The sequence below is a fragment of the Bos grunniens genome, chromosome 9, assembly GCF_055505025.1.
Source record: "Bos grunniens cultivar Pamir isolate PY7600 chromosome 9, Bosgru_T2T1.0, whole genome shotgun sequence".
NCBI classification, from domain to species: domain Eukaryota; kingdom Metazoa; phylum Chordata; class Mammalia; order Artiodactyla; family Bovidae; genus Bos; species Bos grunniens.
Window position 1 is genome coordinate 75149166 of NC_141173.1, and position 16617 is coordinate 75165782.

The window sequence follows — 16617 nt, forward strand, 5'->3', positions numbered from 1 at the left end:
CTGATATTCCTTCAGACATTATAACCCTCTATCATAAATGAGTTATTCCCAGAATTTTCAACACAGTTTTTGGAAGACCTTTGGTTGTCATTAAGAAAATCATTGCCTACAAGGGAGTCATTGATCTCAACTGTAGTATATCTTTTGGTTAAAAAAAAAAAAATCAGTGCAGGAAGAATTTCTGCACTGAAGGATTCCCAGAAAACAGATGCATTATATAAGATGGCAGAGCTTGAGGATGCATTAATTCAATAAAGCACAGCTGGAACATGAAACAAAGCCTTTTCCCATTCATCTGATTAGCTTTTGGTCCTTATAGGAAGTGACATACCAAGGTTTATGAATCCCCCTGGTACATACTTCAGCACTGGGCTCTTTTGGGCTGTCAGCCAGTACCTGAAGCTAGGGTAGTAATGACCATAAAGAGAGGACAGGGTGACAGAATTTAGAAAAACTTTTGATGATGTTCAGTTCAGTCATTCAGTTGTGTCCAACTCTTTGCAACCCCATAAACCGCAGCACGCCAGGCCTTCCTGTCCGTCACCAACTCCCAGAGTCTACCCAAACCCATGTCCATTGAGTCGGTGATGCCATCCAACCATCTCATCCTCTGTTGTCCCCTTCTCCTCCTGCCCTCAATATTTCCCAGCATCAGGATCTTTTCAAATGAGTCAGCTCTTCTTATCAGTTGGCCAAAGTATTAAGTTTCAGCTTCAACATTAGTCCTTCCAGTGAACACCGGGACTGATCTCCTTTAGGATGGAGTGGTTGGATCTCCTTCAGTCCAAGGGACTCTCAAGAGTCCCTTGGTGTTGGTCTTCTCCAACACCACAGTTCAAAGGCATCAGTTCTTTGGCACTCAGCTTTTTTTATAGTCCAACTCTCACATCCATACATGACTACTGGAAAAACCATAGCCTTGACTAGACAAACCTTTGTTGGCAAAGTAATGTCTCCGCTTTTGAATATGCTGTGTAGGTTGGTCATAACTTTCCTTCCAAGGAGTAAGCGTCCTTTAATTTCATGGCTGCAATTACCATCTGCAGTGATTTTGGAGCCCAGAAAAATAAAATCAGCCACTGTTTCCACTGTTTCCCCATCTATTTCCCATGAAGTGATGGGACCAGATGCCATAATCCTAGTTTTCTGAATGTTGAGCTTTAAGTCAACTTTTTCACTCTCCTCTTTCACTTTCATCAAGAGGCTCTTTAGTTCTTCTTCACTTTCTGCCGTAAGGGTGGTGTTATCTGCATATCTGAGGTTATTGATAATTCTCCCAGCAATCTTGATTCCAGCTTGTGCTTCCTCCAGCCCAACATTTCTCATGATGTACTCTGCATATAAGTTAAATAAGCAGGGTGACAATATACATCCTTGACATACTCCTTTTCCTATTTGGAACCAGTCTGTTGTTCCATGTCCAGTTCTAAAAACTAAACAAAGAAAATAAAAATTAGAACTAAACTTACTAAACTATCTCAGAAGCTAAATGTATTGCTTGGGAAAAGCATAAACATGTGACTAGGGAAAAAATGAATGACTGAAATGAAAGCTCCCAAATAGATTTTCTGTTCTGGGTGTGTTTTAAATCTGACTTTTCAAATGTCTTTAAACAAAGAATATAAAGTAACAGAACTGGCTGCTTGAACTACTTCCATATAATGTAAAGTGAAAGTCGCTCAGTCATGTCCAGTTCTTTGCAACCCCATGGACTGTAGTCCATGGAATTCTCCAGGTGAATACTGGAGTGGGTAACCCGTTGCTTCTCCACGGGATCTTCCCAGCCCAGGGATCGAACCCAGGTCTTCTGCATTTCAGGCAGATTTCATATAATATAAACGCTTGCCTAATTTTAATTTCTGAATGTCAAATAAATCACATCAATGGAGTTTAAGAGAGTATCTACTCTACTGCCTGATTTGTACATAAAAATGAGGGTCATAAAACTGTGCTTTGACATGTATAATAGTATATATAAAACATGTAGTGAATGAATGTTTGGACACAAAGTCAGAACGAAATATGCCAGATGTTAAACATGCAAAAAAATAGGAAAGTAAAAGTAGAATTTCATCAATTAACTACTCACTGCTAATGAACAAAAATTGATTCTCAAAAGAAAGATATTGCAATCTATCTTATTCAGATACTAAAAATGGTCTCAAAAAATGGATTCCTTACTCAAACTTTTAAAGTAATTTTTAATAATAGTTCATCTCTCTGTTAAATATAAACATTCCAATATAACCAAATTCTGCAGCCTTTTCAGCAGAGCATACATGTATATTTTGAACTAGCAACTATTTATTACATGCATCAGATCATATATTAGTATCTAGGGGTACAAAGATAAATAAAATTTAATCCCTGCCCTTGGACATTGGTGCAAACTCAGATGCTCAAAATGTACAAAATCCAAGAAAACTTAATCCCAGTTTGAAAAACATTAGAGGAGTTTGCCAAAGATATACATATATTCTTCTGTATACTTACATAGAAACAACTTTTTTAAAGCCTCTGAAGAATAAATTCCCATGCTGTTCTTTGTATACAAATATGTTACAACAATAAAATGAGCTATTTTTTTTTATAGCAGTTAATTTATGGATCTCAACTGTCTGGCCTGATCCTCAATAGTAAAGAGAAAGATCTTTTGGCTAACCACTAGACAGAAATTGGCATAGAAGACTAAAAACCAACATTCAAGATATTAGCTTCATCAGTCCCCTGCTCAAACCGTCTTGGACTCTCTTGAAGGCCAGAGATCAATGTATTTAATTTAGGAATAGTGTTGAAAACAAAACAGTATCACTTAATGGCATAAAGATACTTCCAATATCCTAGAGCTGTCTAGTATAAAAGTATAAAACTTTTATCAGCCAAATTGGGACTTTATATATTAAAAGTAAAAATTATTAAGAGGACCTGAAAATAATATGAAATCTTAATTATGTCCAAAAAAATATGATGGCTTTTACATTTGGCTAAATACCATTGCTTATCAAACACCCATTTCTTATTGACTATATGAAGAAACTCCTAAAAGAGAAAGAAAACTCCTTTTAAAATTCAGTTCAGGGACTCCTTTGGTGGTACAGTGGTTAAGACTCCATCCTGCCAAAGCAGGGAATGGTCAGGGAACTAAGATCCCACATGCTATGCAGCGCAGCCAAAAAGATTTTTTTAATTCAATTCAATGAATTGTATAACTAATCTTTATTCAACACTTACTATGACTCAGAAAGTGAAGTCCTTCAGTCATGTCTGACCCTTTGTGACCCATTGGACTGTACCTACCAGGCTCCTCTGTTCATGGGATTTCCCAGGCAAGAATACTGGAGTGGGTTGCCATTTCCTTCTCCAGGGGATCTTCCTGACCCAAGGATCAAACCCAGGTCTCTAACATTGCAGGCAGACGCTTTACCCTTTGAACCACCAGGGAAGCCCTGCAAGAGTCAGACCATGATTCAAACACTGGCTAAATGATTTTATCTATTATATTATTTAATCTTCACAGTATCCCAGTTATGTAGGTACTATTGTCATAGCTATTTTCCAGAAAAAAGAAAATTGCTATTAAATTTAAGTGAGCTCCCCTGGTGGCTCAGATGGTAAAGAATTTGCCTGCAAAGCAGGAGACCCGGGTTCGATCTATGGGTAGGGAAGATCCCCTGGTGAAGGGAATGGCTACCCACTCCAGTATTCTTGCACAGAGAATCCCATGGATAGAGGAGCCTGGCAGGCTACAGTTCATAGGGTTGCAAAGAGTCAGACACGACTAACACTTCCTTATAATAAGCAGCTAATTAATGGCAGAGCTGGAATTAGGACTCAAGACTTCTACCTCCAGAGCCAAAGTGCCTAAGCACTATACATACCACCTCTAAAATTCATGTTAATCACCGACAATGTGCAGGAAGCTAAGAACTCTCCTCCAGGGCCTCCAGCAGGAGACAAGTAGCTTAAAGTGGGAGAGCCTTTGCTAAGTACTCTATAGCAGCTAGCTACAAACAAAATGTGATGGGAAGACAGAGGCAAAAGAGAAATTGATTATGTATATGGTTTCTGAAAATAAAAAATTTAAAAAAAAAACCTTCATGGCAAAAGAGTGATATAAATGTTGTCTTGGAGTGTGAGTAACATTTTGAGTAGCAGGGCAGAGAGTATGGCACTAACGGCAGCACAAGCCAGTGTACTTTGGGGATGCCAACCCGCAATCCAGAGGAACTGCAAATGGACTGTTTCCATGGCCTTGAGCTGAGCACAGTCCTGTCATGAATGGCCCTTCCCCTCAGCTCAATGACTTCGGCATATATGATGAAATGTATATTCTCTCTTTGATAGACACTGTAGATTAGTTGTACGGAACATGACCTGGGCCAGAAAGTCTTCCCTCTGCATTAAGTTGTCAATGAGGAACTGGCATAACTTTTTCGGTTTTCAATTTCAAGAAAAAAAAAAATCATGTTATGTAAAATATCAACTCAACAAGACCATTAAAAACACAGGATATTTAAAAATCTCTGGCAATCTAGCCTTTTAGCCTACCATGGCCTGTTGGTACGAACAAAGCTAGTGGAGGTGAGGGAATTCCAGCTGAGCTATTTCAAATCCTGAAAGATGATGCTGTGAAAGTGCTGCACTCAATATGCCAGCAAATTTGGAAAACTCAGCAGTGGCCACAGGACTGGAAAAGGTCAGTTTTCATTCCAATCCCAAAGAAAGGCAATGCCAAAGAATGCTCAAACTACCACACAATTGCACTCATCTCACACGCTAGTAAAGTAATGCTCAAAATTCTTCAAGCCAGGCTTCAGCAATACGTGAACCGTGAACTTCCTGATGTTCAAGCTGGTTTTAGAAAAGACAGAGGAACCAGAGATCAAATTGCCAACATCTGCTGGATCATGGAAAAAGCAAGAGAGTTCCAGAAAAGCATCTATTTCTGCTTTATTGACTATGCCAAAGCCTTTGACTGTGTGGATCACAATAAACTGTGGAAAATTCTGAAAGAGATGGGAATACCAGATCACCTGATCTGCCTCTTGAAAAATTTGTATGCAGGTCAGGAAGCAACAGTTAGAACTGGACATGGAACAACAGACTTGTTCCAAATAGGAAAAGGAGTACGTCAAGGCTGTATATTGTCACCCTGTTTATTTAACTTCTATGCAGAGTACATCATGAGAAATGCTAGACTGGAAGAAACACAAGCTGGAATCAAGATTGCCGGGAGAAATATCAATAACCTCAGATATGCAGATGACACCACCCTTATGGCAGAGAGTGAAGAGGAACTAAAAAGCCTCTTGATGAAAGTGAAAGTGGGGAGTGAAAAAGTTGGCTTAAAGCTCAACATTCAGAAAATGAAGATCATGGCATCCGGTCCCGTCACTTCATGGGAAATAGATGGGGAAACAGTGGAAACAGTGTCAGACTTTATTTTTCTGGGCTCCAAAATCACTGCAGATGGTGACTGCAGCCATGAAATTAAAAGACACTTACTCCTTGGAAGGAAAGTTATGACCAACCTAGATAGCATAATCAAAAGCAGAGACATTACTTTGCCAACAAAGGTTTGTCTAGTCAAGGCTATGGTTTTTCCTGTGGTCATGTATGGATGTGAGAGTTGGACTGTGAAGAAGGCTGAGCACCGAAGAATTGATGCTTTTGAACTGTGGTGTTGGAAAAGACTCTTGAGAGTCCCTTGGACTGCAAGGAGATCCAACCAGTCCATTCTGAAGGAGATCAGCCCTGGGATTTCTTTGGAAGGAATGATGCTAAAGCTGAAACTCCAATACTTTGGCCACCTCATGTGAAGAGTTGACTCATTGGAAAAGACTCTGATGCTGGGAGGGATTGGGGGCAAGAGGAGAAGGGGACAACAGAGGATGAGATGGCTGGATGGCATCACTGACTCGATGGACGTGAGTCTGAGTGAACTCCGGGAGTTGGTGATGGACAGGGAGGCCTGGCATGCTGCGATTCATGGGGTCACAAAGAGTCGGACACGACTGAGCGACTGATCTGATCTGGTCTGTTGGTTGAGACAGAAGTGAGATTTAAGGAAACTATATGCAGATTTTCAGGTGATGTACCTATATACATGTTTCTAGGGAGGAGATCCATAACTTATATTCATGTTTTAAAATGAGTTATAGATTCAGAAAATAATAAGAACTGTGATAATGAGTGAAAAATATACACACACAGACACACACACACACACACTATATATATATATACACACACAAATATACACATATATATATTACATAATGGGTGCATGCATGCAATAATATCATGTGTGAGTGTCTGACTCTTTGAGACCCAACAGACTGTAGCCTGCCAAGCTCCTTTGTCCATGGGATTTTCCAGGCAAGAATATTGGAGTGGGTTGCCATGCCATCCTCCAGGCATCTTCCCAACCCAGGGATCAAACCCGAATCTCTTACATCTCCTGCGTTGGCAGGCAGGTTCTTTACCACTAGCACCACCTGGGAAGCCCAGTATATATACATTTACATACATATATATATATATATATATAAACTGTGCATGCAGACACACTTAGTCAAAAAGAATAACCAAGAAGTTATGCCAGGAATTATGTGGCTTTGAGAACGCCCTGTGCGTGACTGTGTACAATCCAGAATTACTATAAATGAGATAAAATGGAAGAGGGCTTCCTCTCCCTCCTTTTGTTGGCTGTACTCTTTTAGTTCTAATAAATAAGAAGATCATTGCATAAGGCCCAGCCTGTGCTTCTGCCCTGAGATAAAGAGAGTCAGGGCAGCTGGAGTAAAGGCCAGGCCAGAGGACTCTCTCCCATTGTCCTCTGTCTGGGTCAGACTCACTGGCTGAACTGCCAACCCAAGTTCAACTTGAAGACCGTAAAGGCGTTTCCACCTGGCATCTCTGTCATCAGACTGGAAGCAGTCCAGCTGTCTGTGGTGAACTAAGAGGTGCCTAAGAGCATGTGAGAGATACAGTTGAGAATTATTTTCTCTGTCCCTCCACCCTCCAATCTTCTAACATATGGGTTCAGCAGTTTTTCAAAATAAACATTAAATCAGATATGATATTGCTTATTACAGTTATAAAAGGGATTGCTTTCAGTTCAATTCAAAATCTAGAATATGATACCAATGAACTTATTTACAAAGCACAAACAGACTCACAGACATAGAAAACCAACTTATGGTTAAAAAAGGGGAAGGCGAGGATAAATTAGGAGTTTGGGATCATCTGATACAAACCACTATGTATAATATAGATAAGCAACAAGGATGCATTGTATAGCACAGGGGACTATATTCAGTATCTTGTAATAAAACATATAAAAAATTTAATTGCTTTTGATAGAGTCCAACTTCATATTAACTATTGACAGAGCAACCCAATGAATAAAATAATTGTTCCATGAAGCATCATATTTATTGCATTCCCTACTTGTCTTGAAGAGGTTTATAATCATTTTTCTTAGTCATTTATCATAAGCACTTATAAGAGGCCAGCATTTTTAACCACTTTTTATTCTTAACGACTCTGAACTGTAAATACAAAGTTGACAGAGCCAGGAGACGTGTTCCTCCCACAGGGTCCTATGACCACTACTCTGACAAGCAACTGCAAGGATTATATGTAACCCCATAATTTTTGCAGCATGAAAGGTGTTTCGGGTAAGCAGAGTGAAAATTGTAAAAAGGAGGTTCAAATTTGATTTTCTGTTTCCTAAACTTTCTGCTGTTCATCATGAGGTTGCCATTGTGGGCACCTCCATGGCCCTGATCTGAATGAACCCAGGCCTGCCCCATGGACAAGCAGTTCAATGTCCATCCAGGCTCCTTGCCCTCAGAGCAGTATCTTTGGCAGATGCAGATCAAACAAGAGAAAGACATCTTCCAGCGGGCAGTAAACAGAGCAGACCTGTAGTTTCTTCAAGGGCCAAGGTCTTGTTCAGGACTCAAGGAGTTTCTGTTCCCCTGAGACCTCCTGAGCTGGGGCTCTGGCAGCATCACCAAGGAGACCACTGGGCTTGTTAGGGAGGAACTCAGTGACTTCATTATCTTCTGGAGTCTTGCTTCCCGGTTTCGTGAGCAATTAAAAATGAAAATACAGACTATGTTCCTGTTGTTGTTTTTCTTCCTGCCTCCACTGGTTGAAAAGGTATAATTAAGTCTGAGTCTTGTTTTACACCAGACTCAGTTTATCAACATCAGTCTAAGTATTTTAATCAAAGAAAGTGTCCAGTAAATAGGAGAAAAAAACAGCAGCAGTTTAAAGCCGCTTTGTATGATAGCAAATCTGCTCTGCCAGATTCTCTTTGACAAATAGACTCTTGATTTAATTTGAAAACCTGTGTTGGTGGTTTATTAAATGCCAGATGTGTTGTTATTCCGGAACAAAGGGATTGTTTGGTTCTTAGGGTGGATAATACTTGATTATTCAGATAAAAGGGGAAATAAAGGTTTTGTAGTTGGGGTTTGAAGGGTTTTATTTTGTTCAAAATAAATTCTGATAGGTTTTGTTGCCACAAAGGTGGATGTTCACTCTTTCAACTTTAAGATAAAGATTATTCTTGAGACTACAAGTATGAAGAGTTTGTGATACCAGAACACATTGTCATTGGGATGATGTGAAATTGTTGAGCTGATGCTACTGGAGATAGACAGATGACGTACCTACTGTGGGATCCCAAAACGGGGCTGGGACTTCAATGGGTATTAAAGTGGTATCATCTCAGCCTATGTTCAGGTCTCCATGAGCATTTCCAATGATTTTCTTCTTTTTTGAATCCATCTTTTGCTGATACTGGTCTTTGAGCTGCTGTGAAAGTCAGTGAGTCTATAAGAGCAGAACCACCGCCCATTTGTCAAGAAAGACAAAAATACCTCCCTATGAAACACCAGTACCTCCCAGCCTGCTCACCCCTGATCCTCCCCAACTGCAAGGCACCAAAATCTTCCATCCTCTCGTCTACACTCAGCCTTGCCTGGCTCCAACCCTTCCTCCACTGTGGAGCCAGAATGAGTTCCTGAAACTCAACTGTGGCACTTAGACGCCTGCTTAAAATCCCACTGCCCTCAGGATTAAGTCCAAATGTCTTAGCCCAGTTTACAAGCCTCATTACGATCTGACCCTCACCACACTTTCCAGCTCCACTTCCCACCGTGCCTCTCCCAGGTTCTATGCATCATCCAGTCTGAACTACTCTCAGAATCTCAGAGCCAACATGTATGCCAGGCAATGGCAATACAGGAGATGAACAAAACAAATAAACATGCCTGCTTTCTACTAAGGGAATCAGAAAAATAAGTAAAATACATGGTACGTTAGAATGTGATCATTTCTAATGATTGAAAAATAGAAGGACTTCCCTGGCAGTCCAGTGGTTAAGACTCCAGGCTCCCAATGCAGCAGGAGCGGATTCAGTCCCTGGTTGGGTTCAGTTCACATGCTGCATGGTCAAAAAAAATTTTTTTAATTAAAAAAATAAAACAGGGAAGGAAGATCTAAAGTGTCGCCCTTGCTCCAGGTCTTCACACACAGGCTCCTCCCTCCTGTTTTAATGAAATGCACTCCCTCTGTGTTATTGCCTGCATTCCCCAACTCCTCTCTAACTCACTCACCTTTTTCATCTCAACTTGGACATATCTTCCTCCTGAGAGCCGTCTCTTTCTTTAAACATCCATCTTCCGTACCCCCTCCTATATGATTTCACAGTCCTCTCTCACTTCCTCTGTCATGATGTTTATCTCTAGAAACAGCCATCTCCTGATTCGACGTCCATAGCCCCCACAATCTGAAAGTTTCTAGGCACCTACCTTTCCCACTGCTGTGTGCTCAGCACTTGGCACAGTCCTCATGCTCAGTGAATATTTGTTGGGTGGTGGGAGGTTTGCTGAAAGAGTAAGTGGATGGATACACAGACTGGACCCATGGAGCAAGAAAGGCAGAACCTGAGTAGCCTTGAGAAATCAGGAATACTGCCAGTAGTGAGTACACACAGGGACCCAGAGTGAAAATCTGACAGAGTCAGCAGCACACAGATCAGAAGGCATCTACCCACACTGTCCGCTTGGTAGTCGCTTGTTACTGTACTGTGGGATTACCTCTTGTGGGATTACCTCCTGCATTCTTACTTCCTTACATCGAGTGTACCATGAAGACTGAGAAGCATTATGAAAAATTCTTTATGATGATACATTCATATTTGTTTATCTTGCAATTGACAAATGCTCCCTTTATAGATGCTTCCTAGGTGGTGCTAGTGGTAAAGAACCTGCCTGCCAGTGCAGGTAGAAGGGGGTTTGATCCCTGGGTTGGGAAGATCTCCTGGAGGAGGGCATGGCAACCCACTCCAGCATCCTTGCCTGGAGGATCCCATGGACAGAGGAGCCTGGCAGGCTGCAATCCATAGGGTCACACAGAGTCAGACACAACTAAAGCAACTGAGCATGCACTCACCCACTCTATGTTCTTCCTGGAGTCACTTACCCGATCCTGGTCATCTGTGAGTAAACAGTGGGAGAGCCATTGCTATCGTAACTTTTAAATCTCTTTGGCTTTTACCTAAGTCTAAGGATTTCACAACAGAAGATTCCAAGTCTGGCTTTTATCAGGCCAAAAAATTAACAGGACTCTGTCACTTTTACAGTTACTTAAACTTTTGCAGCTAGGGAACTTTGGGGTTTTGGAAGTTAATTACTCCGTATCCATTCAACAAATATTTACTTATTTAAATGGCACTGTGCCACATACTGGGGCACAAAGATGAATAAGATACACTCCTCGTTCTCAATGGCAATCATGTATGGCAGCAGCTTCAAACCAGGCTTGTGTGCCCCTGGGGATACACGAAGACTTTCCAAACAGCGCACAGGCATGAATAGTGCTCACAGAACTCATTTTCAGCTCCTTAAACTGGCCTGCCTGGAATATGCTCACAGGACTGTCCAGCCAGTTCTGCTTTCCACTACTCTTTCATAATTACCCTGTTTCCACTGTTCAAAACAAAGACATTTCTCTTATCCATTCTGCATATTGCATCTTGCTCCAGTTGTGCTGATATTGTATATTTCCCTCGTGTGAAAAAATACCAAAGAAACAACCAAAAATATTAAAGGAAATCTCCCATAACTGAGGGAATATAATGTTCCCAGCTATCTCATGAATAGAGGCATTGTCAAAAATTTTTATTCTCAAGCATAATTTTTCCACATTTGAAATATATGTATTTTGATCAGTTAGTTACTAATAATAATTGCATTGTAAACTCCAGCTGGTAAAACTACTTAGAGCCTGAGGTTAAGAAAATTTGTTAAATTAAAACTTCAGTTTATAAACTTATTTTTGTTGCAGAGAGAGATGATAGGGTGATGATCAAAGAATTTCACACATGAAAATATATTACATTAAAATAAAATTCTATGGGGAAATAGTATAATAATTAAGTTCTAGAGGGAAAAGAATTAATTTCTCATTTTTGACTTAAATAATAAATTATTCATGTGTTTTCTTAAATAGGTGATAAATGGGCACTAAATGCCATTGGTATTTAGATTCCCTTACATACATTTGGGACTTCCCTGGTGGCTCAGATGGTAAAGAATCTGCCTGCAATACGGGAGACCCTGGTTTGATCCCTGGGTCAGGAAGATCCCCTAGAGAAGGAAATGGCAACCCACTCCAGGACAGAGGAATCTGACAGGCTACAGTCCATGAGGTTGCAAAGAGTTGGACATGACTGAGTGATACATTTAATACATAAAAGAATGATATAAAAAATAAAATAAAAAGAATGATATAATGGTTTCATATTAAAATATCAATATCCACAAATAGGCAGGCATTACATCTTCTGTTACCATAGAAATTTGTGATTTTAAATATCAATTTTTAAAAATATAGGGGGAGTATGTTTTTCAAAACTCAAATTTTAAGTGTAAACAAACAAGAAGACGTGAAAATTACTCACGTAGAAGCAAGACTGGGCTTCCCCAGTGGTTCAAAGGTAAAGGATCCGCCTGCAATACAGGAGCCACAGGAGCAACAGATTCAATCCCTGGTTGGGGAAGATCCCCTGGAGGAAGGCATGGCAACGCATTCCAGTATTCTTGCCTGGAGAATCCCATGGACAGAGTAGCCTGGCGGGCTACAGTCCATAGAGTTGCGAAGACTCAGACATGATAAAGCAACTTACCACAAACACACACAGGAGCAAGGCCCATGAGCAAAGTTGGTATAAGGTGTTTTGGATATTCCAATACAAGCTTGGGCTGGGAATGAGCAGCTAGAAGAGGGACCTGTCAGTTCTGTTTGGAGAACCAGGGGAGTCTTTCCTAGTAGATGGCAACAACTGATCTCAGAAAGAAGAAGTCTGTGTGTGTCTGTGTGTTCTGGTGTGTGTCTGTGTATGTGGACATGTGCACACACACACACATTTCTGACTTTACTAAGGTCATTTTGCTCATTCCTTTTTAGAATTATAAAATGCTTTATTAAAATTTTTATGTAAATACCCAGCATTATTCTATCAACTCTTTGGGGATGATGTGGATGATAATAAAGTAATTTAAATAATGAGATATGTTAGTGACTTATTAGCGGAGAAGGCAATGGCACCCCACTCCAGTGTTCTTGCCTGGAAAATCCCATGGATGGAGGAGCCTGGTAGGCTGCAGTCCATGGGGTCACTAAGAGTCGGACATGACTGAACAACTTCACTTTCACTTTTCACTTTCATGCATTGGAGAAGGAAATGGCAACCCACTCCAGTGTTCTTGCCTGGAGAATCCCAGGGACGGGGGAGTCTGGTGGGCTGCCGTCTATGGGGTCGCACAGAGTCGGACACGACTGAAGCGACTTAGCAGCAGCAGCAGCAGCAGCAGTGACTTATTAAGTAAGGGTAGATGTTTATTTCTATCCTTCATAAAAGAGGTTTGGAGGTTGACAGTCCAGGGAAGTCATGGTGGCATTATAAAATTAAGAATGAGGGACCCAACATCCTTTTAGTCTTCAGTCTTCTATCACTAGGGTGTGACATTTGTCCTCATTGCCCAAGATAGCTGCTGGAGCTCTAGCCTTTCTTGCCACATTCCAAACAGTGAGAAAAAAGAAAGGGATAAAGCAAAAGAAGCCTCTCCCAGTTGAAACTGTTCCCTTTAAAACAACTTACTTGAATATCCCACACAGTATTTCTGTTTACATTTAATGGGTCAGAGTTTAGCCAAATGATCCCACCTAATTGTAAAGAATTTGAAAAATGTGTTTTTATTCTGAACAACCGTGAGACTCCTCTTAACCTGCTCCACTTGCAGCTTTCCCATCTCAGGTAATAGCAACACCATCCTTCCAGTTGTTCAGGCCAGAAACACTGAGTCCTCCTAGCAGGTACAGAAATCAACCACTCTCCCCATTTCCACCTTCCTTGTTCAAGCCTCTATCAACTTTTGCCTGGATAACTGCTCTCTGCCTCCCACACACACCTCTTTCTATTCTTATCCCTTACCAGACTCTATTCTCAACATAGCAACCAAAGTGATCTTATTTAAAGTAAGTCATATAATTTCATTCCTCCCAAACCCCTGCACTGGATCCATGTTTCTCTCAGAGTGAAAATCAGAGTCCTTACAATGGCCAAAAGGCCGCATGTGATCTGGTCTCTCATTACCTAACTCCTAGGCCTGGTATGTCCCCTCCCTCGCTGCACATGGCCCTCACGGCTGTGTGCTCCCTCTTTGGGGCCTTTCCTTTCATTGTTTTCTCCAGAACAGCTTCTTCTTCAGCATGGCTAGCTCTCTCCTGCCTTCAAGTCTTTGCTCTAATCTCATCTCTCACCACTTTCCCTTCCCTTCCCCACCCCCAAGACTCAAATTCCCACTATTCTGCTCTACTTTTCCCTCTTTCCATACATCTGCTATCTTCTGGATGCTATACTTTTTCCCAAACATTTATTATGTTTATTGTTTATTATCTATCTCTCCCCATCCCTGCTACCTCTAGTTCTTTGTTTCTTCTCTTCACTGGTATATTCTAAGCACATATTACAGTGCTAGGAACATAATGAGTGTTCAGTATACTTGTGCAATGAAATCAAGTAATCTGTTCAGCTATTTAGCAAATTAATAGAAAGTCCTTTCTTGGTTGAGTGGATATGGCAAGAATGAGAAAGGCTTCCTGCTGACATGTAGTTTGTAATCTAGTAAGAACAAGAAGTGCATACACAGCTGTCACACACGTCAGTGGGACATAGCCTAGCTGGCCTCTGGACTTGAGGAATGCTGAGAGAAAGAGCTATAAGACTCAGAGGAGAGCCAAGTTCTTCTCTGGCTGGATGATTCCAGGTGGCTTTGTGGATCGAGTATTTGAGTTGAACTTTGGAAGACAGGTTTTAGTTTGACCAGGAAACAGAGGAAAAGGAGTTTGAGGAAAACAAACCACCTTGAAAGGCATGCAAGTGGAAAGGACATTTTCATATATTAATAATTTTGTCAATAATAAGTTATCATTTTATTACTATGATATAATTTATTTGAATGATAAGTCCTCTGTAGGAAAGAAGAGGTAATGGTATTCAATTATCTCAACATATAGAAACAAAGTAGTTGGGACAATTTTTAGAAAGCATTGAATGCCGAGCTAAGGAGTTAAGCCTAACTTATCCAATAGGAAACCACTGTAGGGTTTGGAGCACGGCATGGGAGAAGGCGCAGTTGCACTGTGCTAGCTCTCTCCTGCTAGAGCGAGCAGCAGAGAAATTAGGTGAGCTCTTTGAAGGTAGCAATATTGTCTTATTCATTCTTGGACCCCCAGTGCCCACCATAGCACCTGGCATATGAGTAGCTGCTCAAAAAATATTAGTCTATATTTCAACCAATGATTAGGGAGATGGTAGAAACTTTTGTCAAATAACTCACATTGTGGAAATTGTGAAGAGGGTAGATAGAAGAAATGAGAATTAAGGAAAATAAAGCACTAAAATAGGGTCACTTGGTGAAAGGAAGGATGAGTATAAATGACGCCATGATGGAAGAATCAACAGGACCCAGAGACTGTTCAGATGTGAGGGCTGAGAGTGGCTGAATGATAAATTCTCCCCCAAGACTGTCTAAATCTACTCAACTTATAACATATTCAAACTATAGGATTTTTTGAAATGACACCAATTTTGGGGTATGTTGCAAGAATTCCAGTGTGGATTTAGAAACTAACATCTAAGTAAAACAATCATCCATAGATCAAAAAGGTCCTTTTTCAGGAGAGGACCATGCCACACCACATGTGGGATCTTAATTCCCTAACCACTGGAAGCACAGAGTCTCAGCCACTGGACTGCCAGGGAAGTCCCCAACCATACTCTTTGAAAACAGCAACTATAGATGATTGGGGGGGAAATTAAGTACAACAGCAGGCACTCCTCAGTTTATAAATGTCAAGCCTCTGAATACTTGGATGTGGCCAAGCACAGGTAACTCTGGCGAGGCAGCAAGTGTGGGTATGCAAAGTTTAGGTCTTGATGCCTGGCACACCTGGGTTTAAGGTCTTTCTCAGCTACTGACTAATTGTGTAACCTCTCAGAGACCTGGGGTTTTATTCCGTTCAGTTCAGTTCAGTCGCTCAGTCGTGTCCGATTCTTTGCGACCCCATGAACCACAGCACACCAGGCCTCCCTGTCCATCACCAACTCCCAGAGTCTACCCAAACCCATGTCCATCGAGGGCCATCCAACCATCTCATCTTCTGTCATCCCCTTCTCCTCCTGCCCTCAATCTTTCCCAGCATCATTGTCTTTTCAAATGAGTCAGCTCTTCTTATCAGGTGGCCAAAGTATTGGAGTTTCAGCTTCAACATCAGTCCTTCCAATGAACAACCAGGACTGATCTCATTTAGGATGGACTGGTTGGAGCTCCTTGCAGTCCAAGGGACTCTCAAGAGTCTTCTCCAACACCACAGTTCAAAAGCATCAATTCTTCAGCACTCAGCTTTCTTTATAGTCCAACTCTCACATCCATACATGACTACTGGAAAAACCATAGCCTTGACTAGACGGACCTTTGTTGGCAAAGTAATGTCTCTGCTTTTTAATATGCTGTCTAGGCTCGGTTTTATTATCTGTGCGTTAATGATTAAAACGGTAGACAGTTATATGAGAATTCAGTGAGATCATGTAAAGTGCCATGCACACTGTAGGTGTGATTCAGAAATGTTAATCCCCCCTCCCTATACAGCCCTTCTTGTCTTCTTCTCTGGAATCCACTGGAGTACCCTCACCTCCAACACAGTTCTGGCCAGAACATACTTTTATTGATAATGACAGCTCCCTGAAAGAATTTGTAACGCATGCACTATTTTCTTTTATTCTGTGCCAGCTTCCAAGCCCCTTGCATTTCCTCCCATTTTCCTGGTGCTCATCTCCAAATATGGTTTCACCAAAAGAGCTCCCAAGCATCCTTTTATTCTGTCTTCAGGAAGATTATTAATGAAGATGTTAAGTCAGGCTGGCATAAATAACAATGCCTAAGGCAATTCCCCAGATGCTTTTGTTCCACTCAACAAGGATATGGCGTCATTTATCATTAGGTCTTGTTACAGTTTTCTGGGCCTCTTGAAAAA

General features: G+C 41.0%; 1 protein-coding gene across 3 annotated transcripts in view; it reads left to right on the top strand.

Annotated features, from left to right (window-relative positions):
* PDE7B (phosphodiesterase 7B) overlaps window positions 1–16617 on the top strand; it is a 352307-nt gene that overhangs the window by 309646 nt on the left and 26044 nt on the right. The window lies entirely within an intron of this gene.